An 18984-nucleotide genomic window follows, 5' to 3' on the forward strand; every position below is an offset into this window, starting at 1 on the left:
AGTCTTTACTCAAGTTTTGTTTTCAGATCTTGCTTAGAGGTCTTGTCAGAGACAGCACCTGAAACCCTTAGATACTTCCTTTTTCCAGTAACTCTTCTATACATTCAATCTTCCTGAAGCCTGTTTGAAAGACATGCCATTCATTTTTTGCTTTTGTGTGGTCTTTGGTACTTTTCCAAGGACTGAAGTAGCTGCATTGTGTCTTTTGCCTCAGCTTAACTGGAAACAATGAAAAACCTCTATTACTTCAGAAATTTCTATTATGAGAAATAAATTTCAGATTAATATTCTTTTTGATGGAAAACTCTCTTCATCATCACAACTAATGCTGTCTTTACCTCTGTTTTCTGGAGAATTTAATTCACAACGGTTCTCTTAACTGTTAGAGTTGAGCTAAAAAATATTATTGACCTGATTTCATTTCTACTTCACTCCAGCTTATCTAGGTGTGAGCTCTGTGCAAGGTGAGCAGTCTGGCTCGTGCTACAGCCTCATGGTGGCTCAGAACTTTGGCTGAATTGCTTGAGGTGAGAGAAGGCAGGGAAGGTGTCACCACCTTACTTGTCACTCAGCTATTCTTATCCATATGCACCTCTCTTTTCAGTATTTAATTCTTCAATTCTGATATCATCTCATTACAGTCAAAGCCTGTTTTGCCACTCACACCAGCAGATGCTGAGTAGATCCAAAGGTACAAACCTTGGAAGACAATTCCCTGTAGGATTGCACACACACTCAATCTGCACCAAGGGCAGGTTGTATTTGCAGGCATGAGTGGAAGAGCACAGTCAAGGACTGTGCTTGACAGGCCAGCGTGCACTTGGGGAAAACATGCTTTATCCATAGTTTTCACTCCATGCCTATTTCTATTCAGACTCAGCTCTCTGAAAGGAAAAGCTGGATACTTTTTCAGATACTGTATGTGGCAAATTACAGCTTTGCAGAGGGTGGTGCTGGGTGTACATATATTGAAGACTGGTACAGGGGAATTAGCCAGTAAATTGTTATTTATTGCTAAATAAGTCTCAGTTCTATGAGGCTAATAAAAATCAATTGATGAAGTTCTGGAGATAACTAGATTCAGTTTTGTGGCAGTAACAACACATGTCTAGATAAAATTCTGTCTTCCTACTTTAGACTTTCCCGGTGGCTTTCATAATTTTTCCATTGATCTCATTTTTCAGAAACATGCAACGTGATCTAAGCTCCAGAGCACCTAAGTGAGAAATTGTTGGTCTGATTTTCATGACCACTGAGTACATCAGGGTCTTAATTTTGAAAATTATCTCAAATTGAGAAATAAAATAAAGATATAAAGAGCATCTAGCTTTAGATACATGGCTAACCTGCATGTTACCTTATTTGTCATATGTTTTTATGGTATCAGACTCACTTCTTCAAGAGACAATAGCTGTCAATTTCAATACTTTAAAATTACCTAATTGGAATAAACATATCAGTATATACTTCTCTCTTTTTCTGAAATAAAACCAAAAAATACAGAATGTCCTCTTAAAGAATCACTTAAATGCCTATGTTCATCGGATTGCATTAAACCTAATGCCATTAATATTTGCAAAGGGTTGCAGGCAGGGCATTTCCTACAAAAGTCATTCATGTTTGAAAATTCTTGGCTATTACAACGTATTGACTGTCAAGATATGCTGCGAGGGCTCATTTATTTCTATATCCATGAGGTAGTAGTGAAATATATTATGTACATTTTTTTCTGCAGAGTTTTTCCACCTTGCAGCATATTTGCTGATTACTATCAGGTAGAAGAGGCAACTTAGAAGTGTGATCTCTTTTATGGGTCTGTATTGTCAAGGGACACCAAGAAAGAGAGGAGGGAACTCCATTATAACAGATAAATCTGAATGTGTTTATTCCACGGCTTCCCACCTCTTTTGTCAGAGAGAAAGACTGAAAATCTGTTTCTGCATATGTTTCCCATTGAATTCAAGACATAGTAATGCATAAACCATAGCAAAATTTTTCAAGTCACTATTGCTTATCACAAATTAATGAGAACAACTGTGTGTACTCTCCACATTTTAGTTGATGTATAAACAGAGCAGTGGGGTTAATTGTGAAAACTGTTTACTTTTCAGGGAGGAATAAAACCCACTCAGATGCTGACTTTTTTCAAGCTGTGATTTTCTTTTCCTCCATAGCACATATGCCTTGCTACAGTCTGGCAAACATACCCATAAAAGAATCAAACCCAGAATATTTTTTTTTTCCAGCTTACAGTAGAAACTATGAATTCATGTAAATTACATATAGTTTCTCCTATCTATAAAGGTATCAAAATTGCACATTAAATATTGGCCCCAAGACTGTGATGGCATATGTACCTACAGCTAGTCACAAGCAAGGAAAAGAAGCACACTCAGTTTGAGTGAACTTTACAGTCCGATAAAACAGAAATCTGGTTTAATAATATTTCACTTATGTGAGATGTAGCGTGCAGGGCCAATAGCCTAAAACTTATGTTTCTTTACTGAGAGCATTGTTATTAAATATAATATCTGCCAAGAACTGTCCCAGTTGTATGCCCAGTGTTTCTCACCACTGTTTTCTCTGCAATAATGGCCTCTCATATTGATTTATGTACATTTACCTAGTTCCCCAAGGGTATTCATACCTTAGGACATGAAATAAATCTGGTATTTGGCTAACTACAAGGGTTTAAATGAGTCAGTTTCTTTTTCTTTTTTTTTTTTTATATGTCTTGGACTAAGTGGTAAATGGACCAAATATTAAAATATATATATTATAGTACATTACTTACATAAATTTTGAGCAAGTCCTGGAAATATTTCTCTAGCACTGTTTAATTTCTGCCTATTCAGGACCTAAATGATGCTGCAGATCCACCACATTCTCAGGTGGATCACACACCTGAGAATGATTTGGTTTGCTAGGACCTTTCTAGGCTACAGTGCCAAGCAGGGGAGAAGACAAAGCTCTTCTCAGAAAACAACTCTGGAAAATCCAATGAAAAAGAACAGTTAGACTGAGGCAAAGCTGCATCCTGACCTGCTGAGGTGTTTTGCCAGTTTGACTGAGAGGCAGCCCAGCAACAATCTGACCAACTGCACTACCTCCAGCCTCCCACCTCTCATTATAAATGAATGGATCATTCTCCCTGGATAGTGGAGGTGCACAATTTCCTTGCATCCCTAAGTCTGTGGAGTCGCAGTAAGTACATTTATAAATTATTTGCAAAAATAAAGTCACTGGATTCAGTGGAAATCATAAAATCATGGAATCGCAGAATGGTTGGGTCACAAGTGACCTTAAAGTTCATCCAGTCCCAAGCCCTGCCACGGGCAGTGACACATTTTGCTAGATCAGGTTGTTTAAAGTCCCACCTAACCTGGCCTTGAGCACTCCCAGCATCCACAGCTTCTCTGGGTGAGCTTGAGCTTTCTCAGTACCTCACCAACCTCACAGTAAAGAATTTTTTCGTAATGTCTAATCTAACCCTACCCACTTCCAGTCAATGCCATTACCATTTGCACTTTCACTATCTTCCTGTGTAAAAAGTCCCTCACCAATGGTCATGTAAAGGTTTTTATGTATCAAGAATTTCCCAAAATACAGTCATAAATGAGCAGAGTTTGTACCAGGACTAAGAGAATAATGTTAAGGAAAGAAAATTACAAATGCAGAAATATTCGAACAAAATATTCTATATAAACCTAAAAAGACATCAATTCTTCATGTGGCTGCAAAATATTTCTTTTCCTCCTGCTTCCCTTCTGTATCTAGGGGCGCCCTACCAGGAAGAAAGGGCTATGACACTACTTGTTATGTGAGTGGTATTTCATCAGTTCTAACTTGCCATGTAATTTTGGGTCCCAGGTCACTAACTACATCAGTATATAGAGAACAGACTGTCTTCTTGCTTTTCCTGCCTTCCACATCCTCTGCCGAAAGTCGTGCCTTGCCCTGAGTTTTACATTCCTGACAAAACCCTTCATCCCATGCAGAGCTCAGCATCTTAGCCCCTCAAGGTATGATAGACTTTTCTGACATAGCTTCTTTTTTGCAGGGACCTCAAAATGTTTATGGCCTAAGAGCTATTTGGTCTTCTTTTCAGCCACATTTCTCAGTGAGTAGCTACAGATTTCAGCAATAGATTCCCCATGTTACCCAGGAGAGAGAAAGGACATGCCTGATTTCTTCAGCAGCACTTAATGAAACTGAAACTGAAGCTTCTTCAGTTGCTGTTGCTTTTACAGCACTGACATTTTCTGGCTTAGTGGTCCAGTGGATAAGGTAATGAATTGGGAGTCACAATGAAAACCTATGCCTCTGAATCCTATTTTTTCAAATTATCTTGTTTTTTTGTGGAGCAGTGGACACATGGTGAGGAATTCATTAGCTGTAATTAAATAATCTAGAATTTGGTGTCTCACTCTGGGTAAGAATCCACAGGTTTCTTTGCAATGGAAGGCACATAAGCACCTACAGGGCAACTCATTTCCTAGTGACCTATGTCTGCAATGGGACCTGTAAACAGTTCTGTTCATTAGCCAAGGGAACTCATCACAGGAGCCCAGGTTTAGATGTGATTTTTAGAAATCTGAATTTCCTCAAGAGGACTTTGATTCACTTTGATGTTAATTCAGGAAATATTTGGAATTTGTAAAAATCTCAGCGCTTTCTATTTCTAGTTCTTTAATTCCCTCCTTTGGAAAAAAAAAATTGAAATGTTGTTAAGATTCCACATTATCACTGTAACTATATTCCCAGCTCCAGGAAAAAAAATCATCATGGTGCTGCTTGGTATGAAAAGTTTATATTTGTAAACCCCAGCATTTTTATTCTGCAGATTACTCATATTGAAAAGACAAAAACTGGTGTGGTGGAAACATAAACTAAACCAAGTAAACTCAGAAGGAGATGTTGCAGTGAAAGAGCTCTGAATATATGGAATAAATAATTTAAGAGAAGACTGAGGCTGAGAAGTGAAAATGAGTTCAAGAGAGCCTCATATATCCTTCAGCACAAAAGGGATCAAGTCATAGAGTGAAAAGACAGGAAAGTGGGATTAAGATGTACCAAAAAAAGCAGACATGCTGGGCCAGATATCTTTTTCCTGTTTGTAAATTCCATGTTTTCAACAGAAAATGAGGTGACTACACAGATGGTCTGTGTTATTCCCACATCCTTTGAAATTCAGTTTCCAAAAATGTCACCTTGTTCTGTATCCTCTCATGTAGTATAAAGTGCATACACTGTTTTCCAACAAGTTCACATGCATTTTGCTGTCAAGAATGGTTTATTTCATTAGCCATGTTCATGGAAAAAATTGTGTAAGAAGGGGAATATAAACATTAATAGGATCAGATTCTGCTGTTAAGATCTGTGTGAGAGAAGGCTGCTGGTGTCTAAGTCACAGTGTCCACATTAGTATGCAATTTGGCCCCAAAAGAATAAATCTTTTGGTATTGAGGCTGCTTTATTTTTGGTCAGTGCTGTTCTGGAGTTCTATATTGGTCTAGGAAAAAAAAAAAATCCCCCTACCTGCATTACCAAAGCTGTCTGAATGCCCTGGCATGGATGCTAAATAAACAAAGTAACCTGTTAGCATGGGAAAGCATTACATACAGAATGGAGCATACAGTTTGGGTTGATTTAGAGGGAATCCATCTATTGCATACCACAACAGGTTTGCAAATGGATTTAACATGGAGCATCTCTATCCTGCTGGTCCAGATCAAAACATGCATGAAAATGTAGTCTTTGCTCCAAGGTTCATGCTTGACTACATCTAGTAGTTTCTGATTTGCTCCATCTTGCCAGACACTGCTTCACTACGGAAAGTGCTTTTGGATATTATCTGATTTTCATAACATCAGTAAATTAAAAGAACAGAAAGCACATAGGAAGTCCAAGTTATCCTACAAGAAGTCCCATGTTTGGGTTAGGCTGTGCTCCTGATCTTAGACTGATTACTGGCAACAGAAGTAGTCTTAGAGCTCAGAGAAGTCTGTACTAAATTTGTCCTACATTTTCTTCTCTGGAGCCAGCAGCCACCAGATTTCCCCTTCACTCCCTGTCCATTCTCATGGCATAAGTGAGAAGGAAGCACATTTCTTTCTGATAGCACAGACCTGAGGATTTGTGCAGTTTATGACCATTAGGAAAATACCTTAAATAACAAGAGCTTAAATAAAAAAAAATATGGAAATTTTCCATCAGATACGATTCCTTGCAACTGCTTCTCTTTCTCCCAGTGTCAGCATTTCCTTCAACTTTTCCTTCTAAATCATGAACTGAGATACACATTTGTTTTCACAACCCCACAAGATATCCATAGGCAGACCACTACCTCACCCTTCAACAAAGTTTAGAAAATGCTTTGCAGCAATTATGCACCTGGAGACACTCAGTCCTGTGTTCTGTCTGCATTTGGGCCCACTGTCTCCCAGTAATTGTGCCACATATTCTTGCAGCCTACAGTACTCCCTTTTCCAATGGCACCCTTTCCTTAAGAGGGGAAATCTTGGCAATAGGAGCAAGATTTCCTGCTGTGTTTACAGCAGCAAAGAGTTGTAGTGAGGTGTGGCTCCCAGTTCCAGACAGTTATGGGCAAGGGATCAACCCTCCAGTAATGCCCTGTGGAGAAGGAGGACATGGCTCTACTTTTGTTACTCTCAGACTTAACATGTGTGGTACATATTCAGAGATAAAAGAGCCTGAAGAAATCCATCTTCTGACTTCCTCCCCAGCCCTCCTTCTCTGCCCTTTTGGAAGGAGGGGGCACAAAGCCAAATGTTTTTTTATTGAAGCAAGTTCATGTTCAAAAGCGGTGAATGAACCGAACACCAGGGAAACTCAGAGTCTTTTGAAGGCTCTCATTTCCTTGACAGAGTAACTTTGGAGTCTGGGAGATCACTCCTTAGCAAAGCTTGCATAATATGAAATAAGAGTCAGGCCCTCATTATATTAGTCTTTTCCCACAAAAGTCCTAAAAATAATAAAGTGATTGAGAGTAAAGCAATTCTACCAGTCTGTAAACTCTAGCCTAGTAAAGTTTAGGAAAGACACCAGATAATGCTCAAAAAAAAAAAAAAAAAAAAAGTCTCACAAAAACACCCACCAACCACTGAATTCCATAAAATAGGATTTCACCTTTGTTGTAATTCAGCCTGACTTCATACAATCTCCAGACATGTAAGCACTTAAGGACACAATTTTTGGTTTTTAACAGTCCTGAGGGGTACATCAGAACTCAACTCTATGAAAAATTATGGGCACATGTTTCTGAGTGCAGTTCTTGAAGAATTCCAAATCGAATGTTTTAAAAAGTTAAGAGCAACTCATGCACCTTATGATTATACTATACTCAAACTATGTTTTTACATTTGTTTTGGAAAGGAAAATTGCTATCAAAACCCCTCTACAATAAAAAAAATCAAATGCAATTTATGAAAATCAAATCTAGTTAAATTATCTAATTAAATATAAAGAGGCATTGCATACTCTCCTGTTCCCCTCACAAAATACAGAATATTTCAGTTTAAGAGGAACATTTGGCTATGTCATCCTTCTATGAGGTGACTAAAACATTGCATTTGTTCTTTCTTTTACACTGTCACTTTCTGTTCTTAATATATTGTCTCTGCCACGGTGACTGCCCAGTGTTTGCTGGTGCACCACACAGTGCTCCACAGGATGCTGGTCTGTCAGAAAGTGAGGCACACAATGGCTTCATGAATATTTGTACTTAAAATTGCAGTTTTCTTGTCCCCAGACACCAGTACTGCCAGAAAGGTGTTCGAGCTACTCCTGCAGCTTTCTGTTCCCTACATTTGAGTGCAGCTGGGAACACAAGGGGTAAAGTGACACTGTTCATACCATGTCTTGGTGTCAGGGCAGGAGGTTATGCAGCAGGGATCTCACAGGAAAGTGAATGCTTCTCCTAATGAGGTGGAGCTGATGGCTCTAATGCAGTGGAACAGCTGCAGCAGGCTCTTTTCCAGCTTGGAGTCACACTGAGATCAATTTCAGCTCAGAGCAGCTCTGCTTCCTTCACACATTACAATTATGATTGATTTGCAAAACATGTAATATGTTACCTTTTTATAACAAGAGCTTTAAGTTGTGAGGCATTGAGGAAGGGGTTTTGGTGCTGTTCCAGTGAGGACCAGCTCCTCTCTGCCTGCTCAGTCTTCTCCTTGGCTGACAAGGTTAGTTTCCCCTTTTGCTGCAGTCTTCTGAAGGTGCTGGGAGATCTGGGAGGAATCAGGAATCCTAGTTCCAAGTTTTATAATAATGCAAGCACAACCTGCCTGTTTTGAATGCACATGATGCATAAAACACAATCACAAGAGACTCATGGCTTTTCTGCTTTGCTATTAACAATTCTACCAAGTTTCCATTAATGTCTCTATATCATAGGTAGATGTCACAGCAGGTATATGCACATGATTTGCTGCCTGTAATACTCAAACTGCTTCCCTCCAAGCTCAAAGTTCAACACAAAATTCCTGATTCCCCAGATTTATCATCTGGCTCTCTCACAGCTGTGCATCGCCTGCCTGGACATGAAGATCTCTCCCTCTTCTGAGGTCCCAGGGGTCAGGAGGTGTCCACAAGGCACATATTGCACCTGTGTGTGCAGGGAGATTCTGAACTAGTCTGGAGAGCTGAGCAAAAGAGAGCTTAGCAGTATTCCCACACAGATGTTGGGTTTCTGGAGGGAAAGCAAGCTGGTTTCAGTCAGCCTGCAGGTTCTGCAGAATTGCTCAGGACACTACCTGTCCACAGAATAGAGCTCTTAGAAAATAGTCAGCCCTTAGTACTGTTAATTAGTCTTTGGTTTGTGCAATTACATCTGTAGTAGTGGGTTTTGTTATTTTAAGATAGGGAGCTTTTTGATTGAAAAAAAAAAAAAGAAAAAAACCCCAAACAAACAAAACCCCCCAGAAAACAACAACAATAGCAACAAAAAAAACCCAATAACAAAACAAAACCAAAAAAACCCAAAAAAAACCAAAAAAAAAACCACCAAGGAAAAGAACCAGCCTTGGTAAATAGCACAAGCAATATGCAAGATACATCCATTATAAGAAAACAAATTGTTATTCAGTCCTTAACTATTTGATCATGAAAAGTGTCCAGGGTACAGAACAAGCAGAGCAGAAAGCTTCAAGGAAAGAAATGATAATTTGCTTTCCGGTGTGTAAGCATCAGATTAGACCAGGACACAGGAACTTTCCCTGCCAAATCATTTCTCAGTTTGGACAGCTTAATTCTGGCAGCTCTTAACATTTTCTGATTAGACACCACAATTTGAACACTCTTTTATTATAATTTCTATATGTAATTTTGCATGAAATGCATTGTCTGCATAAGGGTACATGCTTTCTGATTTAGCAAAGAGGCTAATTTGCCCTTTAAGTTATAAGACAAAATAATGACTTTGCTGATATATTAAAATCCACAGGCAGCATACATCCAACTTATTATGACACAGTTTTGTCAATTGCTAGGCTCAGTGGTGTTTCTAGATGTAATGGCAGAGTTCAAAATATATTGTTAGGAATTTTTGAGGGAGATAATAAATAAATTATAACTAATAATAATGTTTTCAGCAAATTGCTGTCACTTAAAGGAATAAAAGCTGTTGAGCCAAATTGAACCATATGCTTTTTGAAAAAGCAATTTCACAAGTGGAAACTCTATTAATATCTCTGTATGTTATTAGGACAGCAGGGTTTGTTCTGCAACTAGACGTATTTGCTGTATTAGATTAGATTCAGTTATGTACAGAAATATGCACAGCTATCCAACATGCACCATAAACTCTGTAGAAACTAAAACAATATCTTCAGCTGTTTTTAGTTATATTAATTATTTCTTACTATATGGGCTTTTTTATTTACCATTTTCATGTTGATAAAAAACAATGGCGAAAGAGGGGAGAAAAGTATATTGGTATTATCTCCTTCTCATCTTCACATAGAATGAGAAATATGCAATAACGACAGATGTATTTAAAACTCCAAATGCAATCAGAGACCTAATTCTGTGAGATTGTCACCATCTTTTAACTTTCCTTATATGTTGGCAACTAAGTTGTAAATTGTCTCACAGCTAAAACCTTGTTCAATTTTAAATGGCATGTAAACGTGATGGTAGCTGTAAAGAGTTTTCCTGAGAGAAGAAGCAAATGAAGGTATTGTACCCCAGCTGCCAGCCTGGGCCTAGAGGAGAGCTCAGAAAATGTGTATTTTGTATTGCTGTGTAATGCATCTGGAGGCTGCAATTTGGGATAGCCTTGGCAACTAGATTTTGGGATGTTTCCTCTGTTCCTTCACACCAACTGACAAGGACACAACAGACAAGATAGGAACCAGGACTCAGTCCTTCATCTCAGAATACCAATTTCCGTTTTTCTTACTTCATACTTTATCTCTCCCTCCTATGAGTATGTTGATGTCATATGACGACAAAGTCATTTTACCAGAATTTTGATAGTATTTCAGATTGTAAGCCAGAAGACATGCTTGAGTCTCATCAACTGCACAGACAGCTCTGAAAATGCTCTCTGGAAGAACAGACCAAGACAGACTGAGTAAACCAGAAGAAATGACCATTCCCAAAAAATATATAGCTTCCTCTTGTGTTTGTGCTCTATACAAGTCTTTCATGATGCTTTGTTGTGTCTATAAAAAAACCAAACCCATCAACCAACAAAAAACAGATAAAGGGGGAAAAAACCCCATTTTGTTATAGGCAACTGAACAAAGTTACTGCATGCTTTCAAAAGAGAAAAAAATAATTCCTGTAGCTTGTGGGATGAATAGAAAGAATGTAAAGCTATTTCTATTTTTCTCTGCTGATCTCGCCAAACTTCTTAAGGACAGACATGGTGATGTCAGTCCATGTTATTTCACAAAGCTTTAGTAAATTAGTTGGATGGAATTTATGCTTTCAGAGGAAGACAGCCAAGTCTGAGCCTGGATTATCTGTAGCTAGGTACAAAATGGTCATGTTTTGCCTATATAACCCAGGTTTTGTTGAAAACATCCTGGATGCACACAGAAAGGTCTCTCCCTGGATGTTGTGTGATTCAGTGAAGCCTGATGCCTCGCTGAACCCTGGAGCCTGCAGAGAGCAGGAAGCCTCAAGCAGGGCAGGGCAAGCACTGCTGGGCAGCTCTGAGGAATGGGCTGGGCTCAGGCAGACAACTCCCTGTTGGAACACTAAACTCTTGGTGAAGCTATCACTGCAGTGAGGCCAGGAATCTTGGTGTCTGTCAGCTTTTCACTATAGCAAGATCATATATCGCTGCTAAAATGTAAAACTCTTTTCCAGATTAGCCCGATATTAAAAGAAAACACCGTCTAAGAAATTGCAAAAGAAACTTAAAATGCCTTGGAGTGCAGAAAAACACGACTTCATTGTTGCTTTTAATACAATACCAGAGCTCTATTTTCTCTCCTTCTTGTCCATGCTTAAATTTAGTAACATTGCAAGAGAACATCATGATTTTGCTGATGCAGAAGTCCTTGCCATCCCTTCTTTTTGTCCTGGCTAAGCTACTGCAGTGATTTGTTCCTCACTAATGCCTCTGCATGCACAATTAGCAGCTGATGCAGAATTCCCTTGCCTGGTCTCTGCTGGCATTGAATAGGTACAGCTCATAACTCCAGACCTGGCTCTGTTGTACTGCAGGTTGTTAATCTGAGCTCATGTTAGTTTCAAGGTATTCTTGCTACATTAGGAAGACCTTTCATCTAATTCTGACAATTGTTGGACTCTGTTTTTCCATAAACTCTACTTTGCCTCAGTTACAGACTCCTGGTTTCCACTCTCAAGATGAAGGATAACTGAAGACTGGTAACTTGCCCTTCAGACAATGTTTTCTGCCATGGCTCATGCCTGGGTGCTCACAAACCCTTGGTGTCTTCAGTCTCTGAGGGAAATTTTATTATGTGAAGGAAATTCAAGATAGCTGCCTGGATCTTTGATACTGATCTGCTGTTGCTAATTTAACAGACTGTCAAGAAAACACTGTCAAAAGAAGTCGTCTGCTTTAATTCTTCAAGTGAATGGTCCATTTTCCATCTTTGTCATTGCAGATTACAGCTTTTGAGAATGTTTAATGATGTGTAAGTGTAACAGGGCAGTCAACATTATTTAGTTCCTGTTAAAAGGGGTTTATTTTTACTTTCTTTGCAAATTACCTGCTTCCATCTTCTGTTGCAAACAGAGGTATAAATATTTCCAGAAATCAAGCAGTTCATAGCATCTCACGAGAATCCATGACTTCTCAGACTTCCTACCAGTCTCCCAGGTGAAATTGTACAGGTAGAGATTCAAACATACTGGAGAAAATAAGAGGGAAAAGTAGGGTGGGGTGGACAGAAAGCAAAAAACTAATTTTAAAGCATTTGGAGATTCTACCCCTCATTAACATTCCAATGGATTTGGATTTTTTCCCCAAGGGCAGAAAAAGGCCAACACATTAAAACTTTTTAGTCCTCTAATCTAATCTAAGGGACTCTTAGCAACAGACAAATCTCTTCTAATTGTCTCTAATAAGTAAAGTAACATGAGAACCAAACTCTGTTGGAGACATTCCAGGAATTTTCACTTCTTCATTTCTGCCTTCTCCCTTATGATGATGGTAATTTCTTTTTATCTGCTCTTAATTTGTACTGATTACTTCCCTTACAAATTAGAGCTGTACTTTAACTGGCTGCATGTCAGTTTCTTTATAGTTACGGCTCTCAAAATGTTTCAAAACCAATTCCTCCCAGGCTCGGTTTTGAGGTTTTGTTTGGTGCCTTGCAAGAGAGCCCAAGCAGCACAAGAAGGTTCTTCCTCAGAAGTGCAGGGAGCCCTGCAAAGCCCCTCTGCTCTCCTTAGGAATCCTGGTGACCACAGCTTCTGAGCACAGTGCAAAGGCAAGGAAAGCTCTGCCTTTTGTAAGCATTCATGAATCCTTATTCATTAAATGCTTTGTGTACATATGTATAATGAAGTCATGATATGATCCATGCCCACTGAATCCATTTGTTTCAACTCCCTGCTCTCCTTTGACTGCTTAGGCAGGCCCTGCTGGTTGGAACCCACATTTCTCTTTGGTTTCTTGGTAGTTTTTACCTTTCTGCTCACATAGTTATAATAATTTTGCATTTAGTACGTACAGACTAGTGAACTCCAGGGCATATTTGCCAAAACATCACTGTTGTTATTTTCCAACAGAAATTCAGATGGGATTGAAATCCTTTAGGCCTTTAATGAGTTTCCAACATTATCTGGGCCTGCACTAGTTCTCTAGGGTTAAAGAATTGAAATAATTATTGCCCTCAGTCCATTTGATTTTTTTAAAAAAATTCAGATATAATTACTTCCTCAACTGTCTGCACACAACTATTCCTGTAGAGATGTAGATTTCCTGACCTTGGTCCAGACATTATCTCTTACTATGAATAAATTTACTCAGAAAGCTGCTCACTAAGGGAGCACCATCACCTCAATTTGTCTTGAGTGGCATATGCCTATTGAAAACTTCCAGAAATTTAGCCTGAAATTAATAATAAGCTACAGACATTTAAGGAATTACATCAGTGCTAGTGGAACCCAAGCAATAGAGTATAAATGCTAGAATCTCTATTTGAAGGAAGCTACCTTTTTATTTTAAGACATCTCAGTGAAGAGTACATCAGGGCATATTAAAAAAAAACATGCAGAAATATCCATCTATTGTTTGGACCAAGTCTTCTTCTTAACCCATCAATACATCTTTTTGGTAGAAATGTGTCAGGAAGAGTACAGTAAGTGCATTAAGTTCCTGAGCTGGTGGGGACAAGCATTTCAGAGAATCACAGAATATGCTGATTTGGATGGGACCTACATGGATCACCAGTAGCCCAACTCCTGGCCTTGCACAGGACAAGAGTTGCACTGTGTACCTGAGAGTATAGCCCAAATGCTTTTTGAGCTCTGTCAGGCTTGGTGCTGGGTCCACTGCCCTGGGGAGCCTGCTCCAGGGCCTGACCACCCTATGGTGAAGAACCTTTTTCAAACATCCAACCTAAACCTCCTCTGACACAATTTCAGGCCATTCCCTCTGGCCCTGTCACTGGTCACCACAGGAAAGAGATGAGTGCCTGCTTCTCCACTTCCTTTCATGAGGAAACCCGTAGACAGCTATGAGGGCTTCCCTTGCCCTTCTCCAGGCTGAACCAAGTGAGACCAAGTGACCTCAGCTCCTCCTCATATGGCATCCCCATCTTCATTGCCCTCCTTTGGATGCTCTCTAGTAGTTTAATTTCGTTCTTATATTGTGGTGCCCAAAACTGCCCCCAGCACTCGAGATGAGGCCGCCCCAGCTCAGATCAGAGAGGGACAATCCCCTCCCTTGCCTGGCTGGCAATGCTGTGCTTGATGCCCCCCAGGACACAGGTGGCCCTCCTGGCTGCCAGGGCACTGCTGGCTCATGTTCAACTTGCCATCAGCCAGGACTCCCAGGGCCTGTTCCACGTCACTGCTTTCCAGCATCTCATTCCCCAGGCTGTACAAGTATCCAGGGTTGTCCCATCACAGGTGCAGAATTCAGCACTTCCTCTTGTTGATCTTTTTATGATTGCTGATTGCCCAGCCTTCTGATTTGTTAAGGTCTCTCTGCAGGGCTTCTCTGTCTTTGAGGGAGTCTACAGTTTTGAATCATCTTGCAAACTTGCTTAGTATCCCTTTCAGTCCTGCATTCAAGTCATTTGTGAAGATGTTGAAGAGCATGGAGCACCAGATGGAGCCCTGATGTGGGATTCCACCAGTGACAGGACAGCAGTCTGATGTCACCCCATTCCCTGATTCCACTAGTGACAGGAAACCAGTCTGATGTTACCCCATTCCCTGTAACTCTTTGTGCCCAGCCCATGACCCAGTTGATCACCGGTTATTGAGCTGTGTTATCTTGTCCAGGATACTGTGAGAGACAGCGCTGAAAACTTTACTGAAATCCAAAAAGACTACATCAACTGATTTCCTTTGATTCACTAGGTGGGTTACCCTGTCATAGAAGGAAATCGGGTTTGATAAGCAGGACTTGCCTCTTGTGAAGCTGTGCTAGCTGTGACCAATGACAAAAACACCTTTCAGGTGTTTTTCAATACCTCTCAGAATAATCTTCTCCATAATTTTACCAGGCACTGAAGTGAGATTGAAAGGTCTGTAGTTTCTGAGTCCTCCTTCTTGCCCTTTTTGAAAGCTGGGACAATATTTGCCAGCTTCCAGTCAGCTAGAACTTCTCCAGATTCCCAAGATGACTCCATAGTCTTCAAGACAGGTTTTGTGATGACATCAGCTGTTTCTTGGAGGGTTCTTGAATTAATCCCATCAGACCCCATAGATTTATAGGGATACAGCTGGAGCAGCAGCTCCTACAGTTTCATAGTCAACTGGAAGTTGATCATTTTTGCAGTCATGGTCCTCCAGCTCAGGGCACTGAGAGCCCCTTGGTCCATTATCCATGTTGAAGATGGAGACAAAGAATGCATTGAACTCTTCTGCCTGGTCTCTGCCCCTGTGTGTGAGGGGACCATCTTCATACCATAATGGGCCAATGTTATTTTTACACTGCCTTCTGCCATTAACATATTTGAAAATATTCTTTTTATTGTTTTCCACAGTTCTGGCCAGCTTCAACTGTAGTAGAGCTTTGGACCTATGAATCTTCTCCCAGCATGTCTGTAATCCTCTCCAATCTCCTGATCTTGCTTCCACAGGGCATACACCTGACTTTTTTGCCTTATTTCCAAGAGAAGATCCCTGTTCAGCCAGGCTGACCTCCTGCCCTGCCTGCTTGACTTCTGACATTTGGGAAGTGCCTGCTCCTGTGCCTTAGGAAGTGATGTTTAAAAGGAGACTACTACTGATGAACCCCACAACCTGCAGAAGCCTTTTCCCAGGGAACCTTACTTACTAATTCCCTGAACAATCTGAAGTCATCTCTTCTCATGTCCAGATTTGAGGTTTTACTGGCACTTTTCCTCCTGTCAGAGGATTTTAAACTCAAGTTTCTTCCATGGTTGCTGTGGCCAAAAGGGCTGCTGTTCTCCACTTCACTTACAAGATCCACTGTATTGATTCCAGTTAGAATTTTTTGTTGATTTCAGTTAGAAGACCTGGAGCCTTTGAGGTTCAATCTAGACTGTATTCAATATTAGATGCTTTTGCTTGTAAACATCTTGAATTTATGTAGGCAAACTAAGAACAGGAAAGAGTCTGACGCTGGAAAAATTTTACAGCTCATTACTGGAAGAAGTGCAAGGGCCTCTCCTATTCAACTATGGTTTAATTCTCTCTACCTTTAGAAAAAGGAGCAATTACAAAAAGTTTTCTCATATCCTTATCTGTTTAAAACTAATTTATTTTAATCATACTGGCTGGGTTAAACCTTTTTACTGCTTAATCTACATTTCATGGGTTTAATAATACTTATAACTGTCTAGTTGGTGTCTGAATCATCTCCAATTTCTTTTTATATTTATTTCCACTGGATCAATATTACTTCAGCAAAGGTGACTACAATATATAAATAAAGAAAAACAACATTGTTACTTTACTTGATTGTATTTAAATGATCATAGACACCAAATTTCTGTGTATTCATGGAAAAGTCCTGTGTTACTTTTTTTACTTGTTCAAACATAAAATTTCTCTTTAACTTCCTGCAATGTATAATGAATTTAAGTTAAATTGATTATTCACTATTTCAAACAACTTTCTGAGTTACTTATTGGGGTTTTTTTAAATACAACCCTACATGTTTCATATGCAAACAGAATTCTTTCTCTGGCAAATTGACCTTCCTTATTCTAGGCATAGGACTTAATGTCTAATTCTTCAGCTCATCATGAGAATTTGAGTTTACAGTCATCTTCAAAATTCCATCTTTTAAAGGTCTGCTTTATCTTACATATGAAGGGTATTTCCCAGGGCTTTGGAAAGTGTAGGAATGTATTAACCATGTTGTTACAAGATTGTAGGCAAGACAAGGATGTTTCTACCAGATATTGAGCAATTCTTATTGCATAAACTATAAACTTCCTGCAGTACTATATGAAAAATAAATTCTAATATATTATATATACATATAAATAGAAAAATACTCTACTACCATACGTAAGTACCTATGCATATGTGCATGCATACATACACTCTCCAAAATGAAAATTTAAAAAAACTAAACAGGATGCCATCAGGCAAGAGAATTCAGAAAATTTGTAGCTTTTAGTCCTAAGCCTATTCTTCATTCTTTAATACAGCCAATAGGAAAGATGTTTCAGACATCAAATTATCAGTGAATCACTAGGTCTAGTAGGAGGTGTTGGTAGGCAAGCGATTTCCTTATTTGAAAGTCAGATGGTGTATCATAAAAAAGGGAGGCAGTTAGTACCCAAATGTGAGGGACAGGCCTCTCTATAAAGAGATTTTTCATGCTTCTGGCCAAAATTGTGAAACATTTGAAATGTGTCTGTTACTGGAATTTTGAAAGGGATAAAGAATAAAACATAATTTATTCTAAAGAGAAGAAATTATCTTCTTCCCAAAACCAGCTTTTGGAGTTCATAAACTTCCTCTAAGTGAAATCATTGTCAGCTGGAAAGAAAGGAATTCAGGAATGTAGTTTGAAAGAAGATTTTCCCATTTGTTCAAGGAAAGACTCCCAGATCAGAGCTGTTACCATGCTTCAGACTTGAGAAGTGGGTTGCTTATTTTAGGAGAAATGATGGGTTCAAAACTTATTCCAATCTACTCCTATTTAAAAATGTAATACCCTTGGATACAATTTTGAAGAGTTATGCATGGATAAAACCTATGCCTCCTCAGTTCATATTTACATATTTATACAAAGAGTACGTTTAGTATCTGTATCTTTCTCAGCACAAGTTTAGGGTTTTTTTTATTCATAATGTTCAACCTCCCATTTTCAGAGTCTAGTTTTGAATACCTTTACCAGATTAGTCCTACATCCACTCTAAAACAGAGATTTTCCCACTGATTTCAGTGACCTCAATGCAGATGTGTGAAATGTGTTCTTAATTAATTTACCCCCCTCAGTGTTATGCTTTTAGCTGGTTTATTCTTCCTGTGACCAAATACTGTCACTTGGTGGAACTGCAATATTTAGTAGTGCTAAATCATCATCTATTTGTCCCACTGGGTGGGACTAATTGCCAGTCACAAAATAGAAGGCAGCTGCTATTAACCACAAGGCAGATTGTTACAAGATACTGAAAGTAAAGTAGTAAAGTAATGGAAACAAAATATTTTGTTCAGGTCCATGCCCAGCTTTCATGTCAGATATGTAAGTGTTCTTTGTAAAAAAGAAATACAGGAACAAAGACACTTAGGCTTGTGCAGTTTCTGTGAACAAAAAAATTTAGGTTGTTTCAAAGCACTTATTTGATTTTTTTTAATGTTTTCTTTGCAGCAATTTATCTTTGGTGATTTACAAATACTTCAAAAGGAAAACTTTTGATGAGTGAATTAACATTTCTGTTACTTCTGAAGATTTACAGAACAAATGGTCAAAGTGGAGCGCAGTTATGAGCTAGTCTGAGCACTTGGGTAAGATAATGCACTCCCAGTGTGCAGGTTTGAGGATTCATTATTTTTACTGTTAGGAATGTGCTTTTTATTTTTGCTCTACCTCCCTGGTTCCTGTTACCAGCCATTAAATCTTGCCACATTCTCTGCTAGTCAGGTGGAAGGCGTCTCTGTTATCGGATTTCCACTTCCTAGACTTCAAGGCACTAAAAGGTTTGGAGGAAGTCATCCCTTTGCCTTTCCTTTGATATGCTAAGTAGACAAAGCACCTGAAGAGTGTCTCTAAGATACATGTTTCCTCCTCTATAATCCTTCAGCTTTTTTCCTTCATCTAATATCCCAGCCCTTTTTTCACTCTAGATGTCAGACTGGGGAGCTGGGGTGGTGGTATAATTT

Source organism: Agelaius tricolor, unplaced genomic scaffold, assembly GCF_023055355.1.
Source record: "Agelaius tricolor isolate 1412-34295 unplaced genomic scaffold, bAgeTri1.0.p SCAF_6, whole genome shotgun sequence".
Classification (NCBI taxonomy): domain Eukaryota; kingdom Metazoa; phylum Chordata; class Aves; order Passeriformes; family Icteridae; genus Agelaius; species Agelaius tricolor.